The following is a 15055-nucleotide window of genomic DNA, read 5'->3' on the forward strand; positions in this document are numbered from 1 at the left end:
TCACCTTCACAATCTTCACTGTAGAATCTCAGTATCCACAGCCCTTTTATTTGGTATTTAACATTGTAGGGATGCCTGGTAAACTGTTGAGGTTAAGTTGCAGTGCTGTTGTAGTGTTAGCAAACTCGTAATGAGAGAGTGTTAATTTCACTCTGCAACTTGTTCAAAGCTATATTTGGGAGAAGCAACATTCAGCCTCACCTCATGAACCAGACCTTCATGTCATGTGTGACTGCATTGTCTGTGTAAAGTTTACGAATGAGTAGTATGAACAGGACTGCGTGAAAAGGACCCGAGAGAACGGAATAAAAAGTCAGAAAGAGGGAGTGGAGAAAAAGCTCAGGGAGAAGGTCAAGAATGCAGATTGTGTCTAACGGTCTATTCTCCGTACCACCAGGGTGTCCGAGCTGCTGCAGACGGCCTGTTGAGCAGCGTGTTGATGCATGGGGCGTTGCTGAATAACAGAGGTTTGTCTGCTGGTCATCCTGCAGAGCGGAAAAAACCCACATGAGAATCCATTTATGTACAGTAGGTTTCCATCGGCTGCACATCAGAGTAACAGAGTACTTGTCCTCCAGTGTAACTGCTATGTAAGCATATGTACAGCTGTAGAAATGGATGCAAGTGCAGATCACATTTGCAATATTTAGACTTTGAATTGAATCTATATTATGGTTTTTTGAGTGTCCACAGAAATTGCTCGCAAACACTCAGAAAAAACTTTTGAACTTTCACATGTGAAAGAGAAACAGCAAAAGCACAGGTGCCTTAAATTATTCAAAGGAATTCAGCTGCAAAACACGTTTTTCATCGTGATGTAATATGTTAGTCCATGCAGCAGTTTGCCCCTAATGACTTCCAGGAGTTTAGATCTCATTTAACTTGAGTAGTGTGAACCTAAACAAACTAAATACAGCAAAGTAAACTTCTCCAGTAAACTGTTTGCACCCACACGGCTTCACACAGTGTCACAGAGCGACACTTACAGCTGTGGTGGCACTGATTTAAACAAGACTAAGAGTCATGCTAGCGGCTCTGTGAGGCTGTAGTTAGAGTGGTACTTTGAGCTAAATGCTAAGATCAGCATGCTAACATGCTCGCAATGACAATACTAACATGCTGATGCTAAGCAGGTACAATGTTTACCATGTTCACCATCTAAATTTAGCCTGTTAGCATGCTAGCATTTGCTGTTTACCACTAAACACAAAGTACAGCTGAGGCTGATGAATTGAATTAGTTTTGCAGGTATTTGGTCATACACTTAGTAATTGGACAAAGTGAAATTTTGACCAGATGGTGGTGCTAGATGAAAAGTCAGGGGATCATCACAATCCATAGAATTCATCATCTGAGAACCATGAATGTCTGTATCGTGTTTTTTGCCAATCCATCGAGCAGATGTTGAGATATTTCCCTAAATGAATGAAAACTTTGACCTGCTGTTTTCACTAGATGAAAAGTCATTAGGATCCATCCTCTGGACCTATCTGCAACCCTGACTGTATGGTACATACTGTACATAAAATAGGTTGAAATGGGAGAATAAAATACTTAAATACCTGGTAGTGTTAACGTGTGTGTGTGTGTGTCGGTCTGGAGCCACCCTTGTCCAGGGCTGCAGATGACTTTGCTGCATTTCAGAGTATTGTTCCAGACTCGTCGACCTCAAAGACAACATACCTGGTTGTCCTGAAAAAGTCATAAAAATGCTGCGTGTAGCCCAGCAATGAAGATGAAGCTACGTCTTTTATCTCTGCATGGTGCTGATTCTGTCTGTGTTTCACACTGGCCTGGATCCACTCAGTGTTCGGCAGACTCCACCTGTCTCAACAGAGTTGGTACAGGGTGATGGGTGTGGATACATTTGGACAGACACATGCTGAAGTGAGCACACTATCTAATACAATGTCACATACACTGCATGGACACAGTGTAGCACATTAGATAGACTGGAGACCAAGCTATTCAACATAAAAGCTTTTGTACAGCATGGGAACACATGGTTGCAGCTGTCTAGGAAGTATTTATACTGAATCACTTGACTAACATTATAAGTTTTGTTCAAAGTTTGACATTTTCTTAACAAATATCTGTCAAGGAAATGGTTCAGGGTTTTGAGAAGCTTACTTTACTATTCTTAATGACACATTTTCACATTGTTCCAAACTAAACTAAATTGAAAAAGTCATTTTTGCCAACAAAATCTATTAGCGTCCTACTGCTAACCCAGCTGTATGTTCCGCCCTCGCATTTTGCTTTTGTTTTATAGATTAATTTCCAAGTAAAGCAGCTGCAAATGAATCAGTGTTGGCTTAGCGACAAAGTTTATTAGGAATACTGAAAGACTTAAGTAAGGATAATGGAAGATGATTTTAGAGAAGTTATTTCATCCCCTATTGACATGCAGTGTCATGGATCAAACCGACTGCAGGATTATCAAAAGCAACATCCTAAAATGATTTTCAATCCAATGAGAGTGCAGTTGATATGATCTGTCATAGCTCAGTGATGCTGGCAAGCTGCAGTTAATGCAGACACACATGCACAGTAGGAAAGCGTTTCGTTGAGGCAGTTTACCAAGAAGGGATGACATGGTTGCATACTGGACCAAACTGGAAGCAGGCAGAAACAGCAGGAACACAATCGCTGTGTTGCATCATTAATGATCTGGCAAACAAGGAGGATGAACAGTCTGCTATTTATAGTGGGGAGCTAATGACTGAACTAAGAACAACTTTGCAGGAGGATGAGTAATGGTCAGATGACTGGAAAACTGAACAGGTGTGACTAGTGGACAGGTGAGGAATGGACATTTGTCAAAGCAGACATTTTGACTTGTCATAGAAAAGTACAGGTGTTACTAATAATATTAACAATAGCTCTGTTCTATTCAAGTGGCCCAGTAAGCCATGTGACAGTGAGCCAGCATTCACAAAACCAGGACCTGAAAGTGAAGAAGCATTAATTTTATTATTTACACCTGTGCTGTTCCTACTGTGACATGTAAAAATGTCTTCCGCGATTAAGGCCTGGGCAGAGTGCTGAGGGGGGAGGGAGACAGTGCACTCGTCACCATGACCTGATTAATATGACTTAATTTTCCTTTGAGTGTATTTGTGTTACTCATCATAAATACCTCCGTAAGTACTCACTGTGACTCTGTGGTACTCAGTAGTGCTGTTGAAACACAATGTTGGCCATTAATGTGGAACGAATCATTCTGCACTGTAAACCAATAAATCTGTGACGTTTATTCCTGAAAGTACTTGCAGCACACTGTGTGTGGAGCCTGATCTGACAGGACATTTATACTTTTACATTTATAGGAATGTCCATTGCTTGTTTCAATATTGAATATTAGAAATTATTTACTCTGATGCTAACTAAGATGATGTAACGTAAATGTAATCAAAAAGTTGTCACAGCACTGCCACTGAATACAAAGAAAACACAGTGAAGGGCATTGCTCTTGATATTGAAAGAGCAACTACAGTATATGTCTTCTATTTAATTATTTGAGTATATGCTGTGTTTTTGTGCTTAATGTTGCAAATAAATGATCTTTTTGTTGTTATTTTATTTGTTGGCTTCATTGTGCATTGTATAGTATTTTCAAAATCCCCTATGTCATATATGTGTCTACTTTGACTTTACAGTGACCGCCTTTATCCCACTTTTCAGTTTTTCCTCTTTCATCGTGTCACTACAATATTCCTATGATATTCCTGAGATTTAGTTAGATTTTTGTAGTGTTTAGCATAAAGTATAAAGGTTTGGGAGCATCTTGAAACATTTATGGGGACAGATCAAGTGTAGGAAAAGCAGTAGACTCAGCCACGTAAATAAACGAAAATAAAATAAAGGCTTCAGAGCCAGACTCCCTGCAGTAAGTTGAAATCGCTCAGTGGCTCTGCGCTGCTCAATTTTCATATAAACAGAGTAAATGAGCTGGATGATGTTTTAATGTGTTTTAATGGGACATAATGAGTTCACTGCTGGGAGATGTTTTACACCACCAAGCTTGGCTTTTACTTGACTGCTATTTAGCTCTTACACACACCCTCGAACAGATATCACAAAAAACACAAACTCACTTGTGAGAACATTGTATTGACATACAATAAATCCTGGAGGCTCACCCTGTCTAACCCCAGCCCCTTCTACAACTGTGATTTAAGTGTAAGTCTAACCTTAAAACTGCACTTAGCAATTTTTATATTAACAATGAATCAAATAACTATATCATACCCGCAAAGAATTCCTCAGGTCTGTAGAGTGTTTTAGAGTCTTTCAGCACATTGTTTTGGTTTCCAGCCCACAAGGTCTCAGCGCTCTCATCAGTGTTGTTTTCAGAGGCAGCAGGCAGCTGTTTTCAGCAAAAAAACCTTAGATAACCCCATTGTACACTAGCTGCCCAGCACCAAACGGCACACAAAGTGAACGGAGTGGAGCATCCAGCTGCTAAAGAGCCCAATATTTCCCTCAGGAGTTGGGGACATCTATGCAACAACTTCCACCATCTCAGCTTTTATGAATGACAATGAAGTGGTACTGTGCCCAGTGTCTCTTTTGTGCACTGCAATTTACAATCACTTTAGAGTCAAATATTTTTTCCTTCCTGCCGTAGAAGCTGATTTCAAGAGGCCAACTAAAATTAAAATCAGCTTCTCAGTCAGAGAACAATATTTACAACATGGCAACTCTGGCAGAGGTACAGTTAACAATTAAATGTCAGATGTTTTCTCCCACCATACATTGTGCTGCACACAAACACTCCTAATGAACAAAACAGTTCCTGAGAGGAAACAAATCAGTACTAAGGCAGCACACCGCTCACATTTCCAGCTTTACAGAGTAAAAAGGACATGAAACCTCTCACCTTGTTCCTGCAGGTTCAACCAAACAGATCATTTAACGGTAACGCACCAAACAGTCATGTAATAGACAGACAAAACAGCAGAAAGAGTGAAGCTGCACACCGCCAGTCTCCTCCAGATTTCACACAGGGCGATCATCAAACACAGAACACATGGATGGAGGCCATTCTGAGAAATACAGAAACACATGCACATCAGTTTCTGATTCTCCACAGAAACAACACCATCGTCTCCCACAATACAACACACAAAACGCTGTTTATAGGTCACGGCAAAAAGCTAGAAAATAACATCACATGGACTGCTGGGATTTTACCGACTCTACATGACCATTAATAATAGCCCTTAGCACTTGATTATGCTAATCGCTAATGCTTCCAACACATATACATATGTGAACTCAAATTCACAGCATTATCTCGGCCCCAAACACATTTTGATATTGTTTACAAGCGTTTATACTGTATTTTGTCCTGATAACAGTCCCTTTACAGTGATGCAACAAGAGCTTCACACTAGCACAGACACACATAGGCCTACACTAATGATAGCCCCCCCCCCAAAAAAATAAGAGAGAAACAGAGGTTGTCTTTAAAAGGAAGACAGGTAAATGTTAGATTTTTATTGAGATGCCGATCCATCTTGTTTACATAGCCTCAGTAAAATTACTGACTTTTTGTGTGTGATAAATGCTATTCACAGTCAGAAGTAGCTGAGTGCTGGTTGCAGGTAATAATTAGTCAGATACATATTTTATTGTATTTATCTTTGTTATTGCATAAACCTCCTGCATCCGCATAGATATGAAAAAACAAGAATCTCCAACATACTGATGTGTACTTTATGTTCATGGAGAGAGAGAGAGAGAGAGAGAGTCGGCATGTCTGCATGACATGATGACGCCCTCTCTCTCTCTCTCTCTCTCTCTCTCTGTGTGTGTGTGTGTGTGTCTCTCAGTCTACCGGTTGTTGCCGCTGTGTTCACACACGCTGTTGCTGTGACCATCACTGGCCTACTGCTACTGGACGTTTTTCGCGGAGGTTGAATGAAATAAAGTGACTTTTTCTCTGGATGGATTGCCTACGCGCTGATTTGGGAGATGACAGCGGGAATCCGGGAACCTGAATGTAAGTAGCCTACAGCGATGTGGCTTTACTCAGCTGAGTCTTACTCTCTTCTCTTTACTCTTTTCTTTACGCAGAGAGGAAGAAGTGTAAGTGAAACCGTCACCTGCTACAGAAAGCTATATTCTGTACGTTGTAAGGATGAATGAGCTCAGGCGTTACGTAGTCTACATAACCGTATTTTTAGACAAATTAGTCACATACAACATGTTTATGTGCGTATTCCGATAGGAAAAACACCTATACAAGAGTAATGTGAATTATTATAGCTATTTATACAAACAACACAACTGAATTATGGAGAAGTATATTGTAAATATCGGCTTTAATTTTTATGTTGGCGCCACTGAGACATCATTCAGAGGAATATTCTAGTAATACAGTTTTAAACTATAAACCTGCTGTTTTATGTATAGGCATTTGAGGAATATGAAAGTGGTATAATACCAAAAAATGTCTGCTATAAGTAGTCCATACAACTCTATCTATTTATATACATATCCATCTATCTACACATTTTCTGTAGTTTATTCAGTAGTTGGAAGTTTGATCATTAGGTCAGTATGTCAGCTTATTCACATCCCATAATATTCAATCACACATACTCCACAGTAAGTGAACATAATGTTCTTACTGTACATAATAACCTGTCAGAGGGGTTTTAAGACATCAAAAAAGTCCAAATGTGCTGTACAGAAGCGTTTCCTCTTTTCTTTCCCCTAACTTTCAACTCATATTCTACATCTGACATCAGCTCCACTCGTCACACAGCAGGCTGGTTTTTGTTCCCATTAACATGTTGCAAAACCAAGTCAAATTGCATTAGTGAATGCAAAACAGGTTGATCTGAAAGCGTTGATGTTACAGTAGAGTAGGCACTTGTGTCTCTGCCACAGCTCTGGGGGTTTTGACTGCAGACAATTAATAAATCATGAGATTGAACAACTAAATCAGCCGCTTGTGTCACTGAACCTCTCCAACTATATCTCACTGTGTGCAGGGACCAGAAAATTGTTCTTTTAGATGAGATGCGGTGCAGAACCACCCTGCCCTCTAGAATGCAGTTTATTATGTGTTGAACCAAGCTGGAAGGGCTCTACACTGAATCGTTGTAAAATTTAAAGGAGACTACTTGTGTCAATTAGAGTTGTAGCTCATTTACTGCCTACATCTTCATCATTTTGAAAAGCAGCCTTTAATCTTGGATCTTTACCTCTTCCAATGAAGTATGACGAAGGTTTAGTTTTAAAACCTCAGCCTGTCTCTCTGTCAGATATCTCAAAAACAAGCAGACATGGCTCAAAATTGGAGAGCACAATTGGCTGAGAAATTGGTTGATTAGAATTTGGTGGTGATCCAGATTTAATAGCAGTAGTGCTGCATTCACTTGCTTGTGGAACAGTCAGTGCTGTGTTCACGTGTTTTTCTGTCAGAAACAGATGGTAAACAAACATAAACTGTAACAGTAAGGAGTTGATCAAATGTTGAGCTGAGCACCTTGTACTGTAGTATCACCTTCAATCTTCAATAGTGTGTCAAACATAAATTCACTGCTCTTTGGGCTGGCACAGATACTCTGAATGAAAAGATATGGATGTGAGAGTAAAGTTTAGAAAGTGACGTGTCTTTGAAGGATTATTTCCTGGCAAGAGTTTTCCGTTTCTTAATGGAAATGTCAGGAAGCAACAGAGGGAAACAAAATGCAGCATGGATATGAAACCACGGAGGATAAATGGAGTTTGACTAAATAAAATTATGGATTCATGTTTACTGTCACGGATTATCTCACCCAATGGAAGTTGATTTTCATGCTGTACAAGAATGAATGGCAGCCACTTGTTTCTTCTGAGAGAAATGTTGAGAAGGCTTAGGAACAACATTCATTTTTTTATCATGATTAGACAATTTAGGGTAAAAAAAAAAAGCCTTTCTTGTTTTGACGCATATATTACACAAATGAGTATGTAATATTGACATTAAACGGATGAGCAGATGAGCCACCTTAGGCAGGAAGAGAGACAGAGACCCTGATCTCCGTGAAAGCATTGTGCTTCATTGAGCTGCAGAGAAATGTTTCAACAGACCTTAATGGTCTTTTTAGTAAACAGTCAGCACAATGAATCCTCTGTTCTCCCTACAAACAGTTGTAATATTAAAATCAGTAGAATGTCCTCTTCTTCTCTTCTGTCTGCACTCTTTCTTCTGCTTTCTCCTCTCTTCCTCTCTCTCTTTCAACCCTATGTGACGATCATTGAGTCAGTTTGTTCTCTTTTTTCTTTCCCTTTCCCTTTCACTTCCCCTATTTTTGTTTGCCTCGTGTCTTTACAGTTTTCAGCAACGATCTTGCTTCATTAGCTACAAAAACCAAAACAAATAAAAAAGCAATAGCCAGCAAAAAATGCATTCTGGTTATGACAAAAATATCAAAACTGAAAATAAATTTATGATCAAATGATTAATAAATGCAGAATTTACATGCAATACTGACTTTCTATCTGTTATATATTCTCTATTTCATTGCAGCATCTATAATAATATTATAAGTACACCATTATCTCCTCTTCCTCACCCCCTCACCTCCTCCATCCCTATACTGAACTATTTCTGGCCTACTATAGCAGCCTGGGTTCAAATCCAGTCCTCTCTAGCTCTGACCTTGAAGGCAGAAGGATGACTGTGGTCAGCTAAGAGCTCCAGCTTTACATACCTATCGGTTCCTTTTACCCCTCCCCAACCAATCACATGCACACACACACACCACCACCACTTCGTCCTCCACAACCCCCAACCGAGATAGATCTCTCTCCTTCCTCCTTGTTCACCGTCTCACCCAGATGTCCGACAGTGGTGTGACCTTTAAAAGAATGCCTTCACCCTTGGGTGAAGTTTGGGAGACAAGCACACATTTTGCTTCCTTTACAACACAGCACACTTTATCATCAGTCTCTCTCTGTATATTGGAACTGAATGGGATGTTATTCATGTACAGTATGTTTGGTTGAAAAGCGCACAAATGCGAGTATGGACCAAACCAAAAATTCAAGAAACAACTTGTCTTTTTTCCTAGTTTTTTAATAATTAATAGTAGTTTTTAGAGTAGTCTATTTTTTTAGCCACCTGGCTCTAGGGATGGCAATGCTGACTGGTCCACCACTGTGGTCCAGACTCAATCTCAACATCTCAACAACCATGGGATGGATTGACACTAAATTTGGTACAGATATCCATGATGCTCAGAGGATGAATTCTAATGACTTTGGTGATCACATGACTTTTCATCTAGCGCCACCAGCAGATAAAAATCTTCAGTTATCCTGTGAAATATGTCCCAATCCAAGAGATGGATTACAAAAATTGGATTAGGAAAGGAAATTCAAGGACAGGAAATGAGACAAAGAAGAAGAGAAGAGAAAATAACAACTGTAAAGAGAAGAGAAGATAAGAGACTGTGAATTTCTAAAGGCCAATAGAAAAAAAGGGAACCGAGCATAAAGTAGAGGAGCAGAGGAGAAAGGAGAGGAAGAGGAAGAGAGGAGAGCAGGGCAGTAGGAGACAGGCTAGAGAAGGATGAAGGGTGGAGGGGGGAGGACAAGAAGATAAAAATGGAGCTTCAGAGGAGGGTGAATGTGAAACAGAGAGCAGTGATGGTGTAATTGCTCTCCAGAGGAGGTCTGATAAGCAGCACTTAAGAGCCTCTGTGGTTAAGTAATCACTGTGATTAAGGGCCAGAACGGCTATAGTGTTAGAGAACTATGCTAACAGCTAGCCTGACTGGAGAATCGACACCCACTGCACTACATTATCACATTGTAATGTAACATAATATAATATAATAACACTGTTGTCATGCCTGTTACTTTTGAATCCATGTGTGACATGCATCAGATGTCACAGTAACGCTTGCGTTCAAGCATACAGATACAAAAGTGTAGGCAGTCTCTGGCCTCTCCTGAAGCTATATATGGCGTTTAAAACCCTACCCAACCATAGACTGTATATAAAAATGCACGACAAGACAGCTCCCCAAAAGTGAAACCAAAACATCTCGATCACCTCTAGTGGCTGGCTGTAGTATAGGTCATAACCCCGCCCCCACCATGTTAGTGGATGGGACATAGGCCAAACTAAAAACTCAAAGTACATGGCAAATAAATTTTTCCCAAAGATGGTTTCTGTCATTTTAGGTAGTTCTTATCACACTGATGTATGTTCAAGTGTTTTTCTGATAAGCTTGAATTAGTTATTTTATGCTATAAAAAAAGGGCGTAATGTCATAATTCACAGCTAAGGCCGGCTTGCGATTGAGTCGGCAGGGTGTATGGGCTCCAACTCTGATCACTACTGTGCAGACTCTGGTTGCAAATGACTGCAAAAGGGCAAGATGGCAGCTCCCGTATCTGCTTCATTTTTGTACAGTGGGAAGAAGTAACCAATCAAAGGAGCGAAGACATCAGCCACTGTCTATTCTTTCCCTGCCTCCAGAGTCTCAAAAGTTAACTTGACAAGCAAGCAAGTGTTGAGCAGTTGCGTGCACATAGGAGGGTCGAGCTCATGCTTGTCACAGCACCATGCTCATGGGACCGCATTTGTGCATGCAAAATGCTCCCTCGCAAAAATGGTTTTCCGCTCGCGGATACTGTTCTGTGCGCTCATAGTCACGTGCACGCACCTGTTTTTTGTATGCGCAGGTTTGGAGACCCTTGCGGTACACAATTGTTGAATCTGTTTTTAAACAACAATGACGCCGTAGCGGGCAAGACTGATTAGCATTACGGTCCTAACGCCGAGCTCCTGTTTCTGTGGGAATCAAAATAAGCACGATTGGCTCTCACTCGTGTTGCTGTCCACTGCCTTTAGCCAATTCAGTTTGAAGCTGCATTAAATAATTTTTGACCACAAGGTGGCAGAAAAACAAAATCAATATATAATTGTCTTATGAAGTTGTGAACATGTTAGCAAACACAATAGATTACTTATGAAGCCAGCAGACATAGAGCAACATTAAGATTAATCTGGAATTGTGTATTGTCTACCTGATAAACATAAGTCCAGTGTTAGCACAGAGTGCTGGAGTAATTGATCTACCAGGAAAGTTATCAACGCTTAATTGGCAAGTTGACCAACAGGTCAATCTCCCTAAAACTAAACACACAAACATTGGGGGGATGGATGGACGAATAAATTCTTTTTGTCCAGTTCGGAGTGAGAAACGTCCTCCTGCAGGCTCACGGCTTGCCTAATTGGATAATTGTTCCAGAGACACTGAGAGGTGTCACTTAATTAGAGGGATGACTCATAAGTGAGTGAAGGTGACAGTGGTTTGAGTCACAAACACTCATTCACCCCCCCCCCCACACAGACACACATCCAGAACAGTCCAGTGGTAAGTGTAGCTACACGTTTAATTGGAGTTCTCTGAGCAGAGTGGTGTTTTTGTGCTGGTGTGTTTTATCGTGGGCGACTCTACCTTTGTTTCCCCAGAGTCGAGAGCTCATTTGCATCACCAACAATGCCTCCTGCCAACTTTCTTTCTTGTCATTGCGATAAAAAAATTATTTGTTTTCTCGAAAATCAGTTTCCTAACAATACATCAGAAATACAAGTTTACTATGAACTTATCTGTTTGACTTTGAAACTCTGCTGTGTTTTTTTAAAGGGCAGTTTTGCCTTTCTTTGATAGTGGCAGCTGCAGAGATAGACAGGAAAGCCGGGAGAGAGAGAGGGTATGACATGCAGCAAAGGGCAGCGGGTTGGAAATCGAACCCGGGCTACTAGGTAATAATAATAATAATAAATACTAAACATAGGTGTACCATCAAGGACTCAGCCTTAATGATACACACTCTACCAGGTGGGGTACCGGTGCCCCCCCTGCTGTGTTTTTACCTCACTGTCCTCATTCTACTGTTAACCTTTATTCTATTGTATTCTATTCTTGAAAGATGTTTTAATAGTTACCTGGCCTGACATCAGTGAGGGGATATTTTACTGCTCCATCACTTCAGTAACTGACTCATGGTAAAAATAATTAGTTGCTTCTAATTCATCACAGTGAAAGGGTCAAGGATTAATAAGTATTTAATTAGCATCATTAAATCATTAGATTTTCAGGGCCAAAACTAGAATTAATGTAGGTGAGTATCTAGCTGTGCATGTCTCTGTGAGTGCCAGACACTTTCACCATTTCAGAAATTAATGCAAAACATTCATTTTTTAATTTTCATTGAATTGAAGGCAGTTTCCCTTCTGTGTCCTTTCAGTAAATTAAAGGACGGGACCAGAATTTCATGACTGTCAAAAAACTGTCCTATCACAGTTCGATGTGAGCTTTGGCCTTCTACATGACGAAGACAAAGTCTTAGTGAAACCAGTTAGCAGGTATAATACAACTTATTTTACAACTAAAAAGTCAGAAAACATTCCATGAAGTTATGCCATTGCTTCTGTAATATGATGCATTTCCTGTTAAAATAGTACAGCAAGTGATAAATCTTAAGTTACTGATTGTAGGGGCTAGGGCTGTCACATTTTATTCAAAATTCGTCACTGGTAAGTTGTCCAATCAAATACATGCAAGCATACATTCCTGGTACTGTAGATTACTTTGTAACGTGAACGGAGTATTTCTACTGTTTACCATGTGACTGTCACAATGAAAGATAAAATAGTTGCAGCCGTGATAACTTTCCAGAGTTGTAAAATCCTGTCTGTGAGTATTACAAACCACTGTGTTAGCTTCTGATAAGCCTTTAAACGCATGAATCTGTTACTCAAACTCAACTTCCTGGTTTGTATTTCACTGTCTCACTGAAACCGTAAATAACGCTCCCCCACCAGTGCAGCCCCCTGTGCTGTTTTTGGTCCGAATCCCCACTTAGTGTGGCCGTTCTCTAAAGCAAGCTTCCAGACTTGTTGTCACACAGTGTGAAGTAGATCATGGTTTCTCCAGATGGAAAAAGGGATCCTGGTATCAACAAACTTTGAAGGCCTTCCTAGAACATTTCAATGTGAGTCTCTGTAATGTAATGCAATGGAGCACATCTCTGTGTGTTGATGAAATGATACGGCTGATGGCCTGCAGACCGAGAGGCAAAGGAGAGGAAAAAAGAAAGAGACCGGGGGATACAGAAATCAGAAGTGTGTGTTTGACTCCCTCTCAGTATGTGTGTGTTTGTGTAACTGCTGACAATCTGACGCCGCGTCTAAATGCACCCAGGGCGTGATGAGGTCACTTTTGTCTGTATGTATACAAGCCCTGTTAGACACACACACACACACACACACACACACACAGATAGATGTCTCCAGTGTGGAGACAGCAGCACCTGTGGCAAGCATTAGAGCAGTTTGAGATGGTCGATAACCATCTCACTCTCTCTGTTTGTCTTCCTTCTTTCTTTCCCATTAAACATCTATCTCTCTATGCACTTTCCCCCTCTCTCTTTGTTTTTCTCAAGATCAATGATTGCTCTCCCCTCTTTATATTCTCTCTCGTTTCTTCTGTGTTGTGTCACTTTGTTCCCTCTCACATAATTTTTTTCCACCTCTTCTCTTTCATTAAACTCTCTCTCTCTCTCTCTCTCTCTCTCTCTCTCTCTCTCTCTCTCTTTGCCTGGATCTAAAATTACCAACTCTTTCTCTATCCATTTGGCTCTCCCCCTTTTCCATTTCTCACATTATCTCTTTATCTTTTTCCACTTCTCTTATCTCTCTCATTTTCAATGTCTTTTACCCCTCCTCTCTTTACTTTCCTGTGATCACTTTTTTTCTTCTTATTGCTCCCTCTCTTAGTTCTCACTCCCATCTCTCTCTCTCTCTCTCTCTCTCTCTCTCTCTCTCTCTCAGTTTTTGGTCGCTCTCGGTGCCCAAATCTACCACTTGGTGTTTTGTTTACTGTGAGTTTTTGCAGAAGATGTCAATTGGTTGGTCAAGTGTACTTTTATTTCTCTTTGGCTATAATCTGGTTGGTCCAGACTGCATGAGGGCTGTGCTGAGGCTGTGTACTGTACTGTTAAGTTTCAGATGGACTTTTTCTGTAAAATCATGACTTTGATCTTTCACAGTCAAAGTCCAAGTCTTTCCATTTTCTCGATCTCTTACTTTTTTTCCCTCTATTCTCTATCTATCTACATAGCAATTTAATCCATTATTAATTTAAAATATAGAGTAGTGCAGCTTGAAATATCAATATATTAACCCTCAAGTTTGTATAGTTCAGTGATTTAATACAGAGATATAAACAGATAAATACAACATATGGAACAACAAAAAACAGAAGTTAGGTATTGGTAATGGTAATGGAGTCATTTTGATTGTTAATGCATTATCAATTCTAGTTTGATGCTGTTTCTACAATACTTCAGTCCACATTTAATGTAAATAAAAGCAAACTAAGTGCAGTTATGTGTTAAAAGACAATATTTCAATGAAAATCAATAAACGTAAACACAGACTGTCACAGTGAGAGGTAGCCGTGTCTTCTACTAAAGGCCTAAAGACATAAAGATCAGTGTTGCTGGAGGGAAACCATAGCTGCTGCTTGGGCGGTTCTACTGTTGAAAAAATCATTGCAGTTGAAATTTTTTCTCAAGGATTTATTATATTGTTGGACTTTGGCTGCCTGGCTTTGAAGGCAGAGAGACAGTATAATTTAAGGTTTCAGTTGCCATGCATTGTATCTAAATTATTTTTATGACAGGGAGTTTTTGAAAATGACTGAAAAAGAGTCTTTTGATATATTCCATGTTGATTCATGTACAGTTAGTTATAGCAGCATGGTCAGATTAAGCTGCCCTGGGGAAAAATGCACTGGCCCCACATTTTTTATGTGGTAATTTGATTAAATACATTAATTTAGAAATATGCATCATACAAGCACAAAACTGAAGTAATGAAGTTCTTAAAACTCAAATTTCGCACAGGAACCTTCTTCAAGACAGAGTCTGAAGGTCAGGTTGTAAAGCAAGACCCACCTTAAAGTTAGAATCCTTAAAATAAAACCCTATTTTATATTTAATTATTATGGTCATTTTTTTTCTCGAATAACCATTC

General features: G+C 39.9%; 1 protein-coding gene across 1 annotated transcript in view; it reads left to right on the forward strand.

Annotated features, from left to right (window-relative positions):
- Positions 1-5838: 5838 nt before the first annotated feature.
- gpr4 (G protein-coupled receptor 4) overlaps positions 5839-15055 on the forward strand; it is a 49238-nt gene continuing 40021 nt past the window's right edge. The window contains exon 1 of the mRNA XM_044203048.1: positions 5839-6007. The gene's annotated coding sequence lies outside the window, so the exon portion shown is untranslated. The remainder of the gene's footprint in view (positions 6008-15055) is intronic.

This window comes from Siniperca chuatsi, linkage group LG7 (genome assembly GCF_020085105.1).
Source record: "Siniperca chuatsi isolate FFG_IHB_CAS linkage group LG7, ASM2008510v1, whole genome shotgun sequence".
Taxonomy (NCBI): domain Eukaryota; kingdom Metazoa; phylum Chordata; class Actinopteri; order Centrarchiformes; family Sinipercidae; genus Siniperca; species Siniperca chuatsi.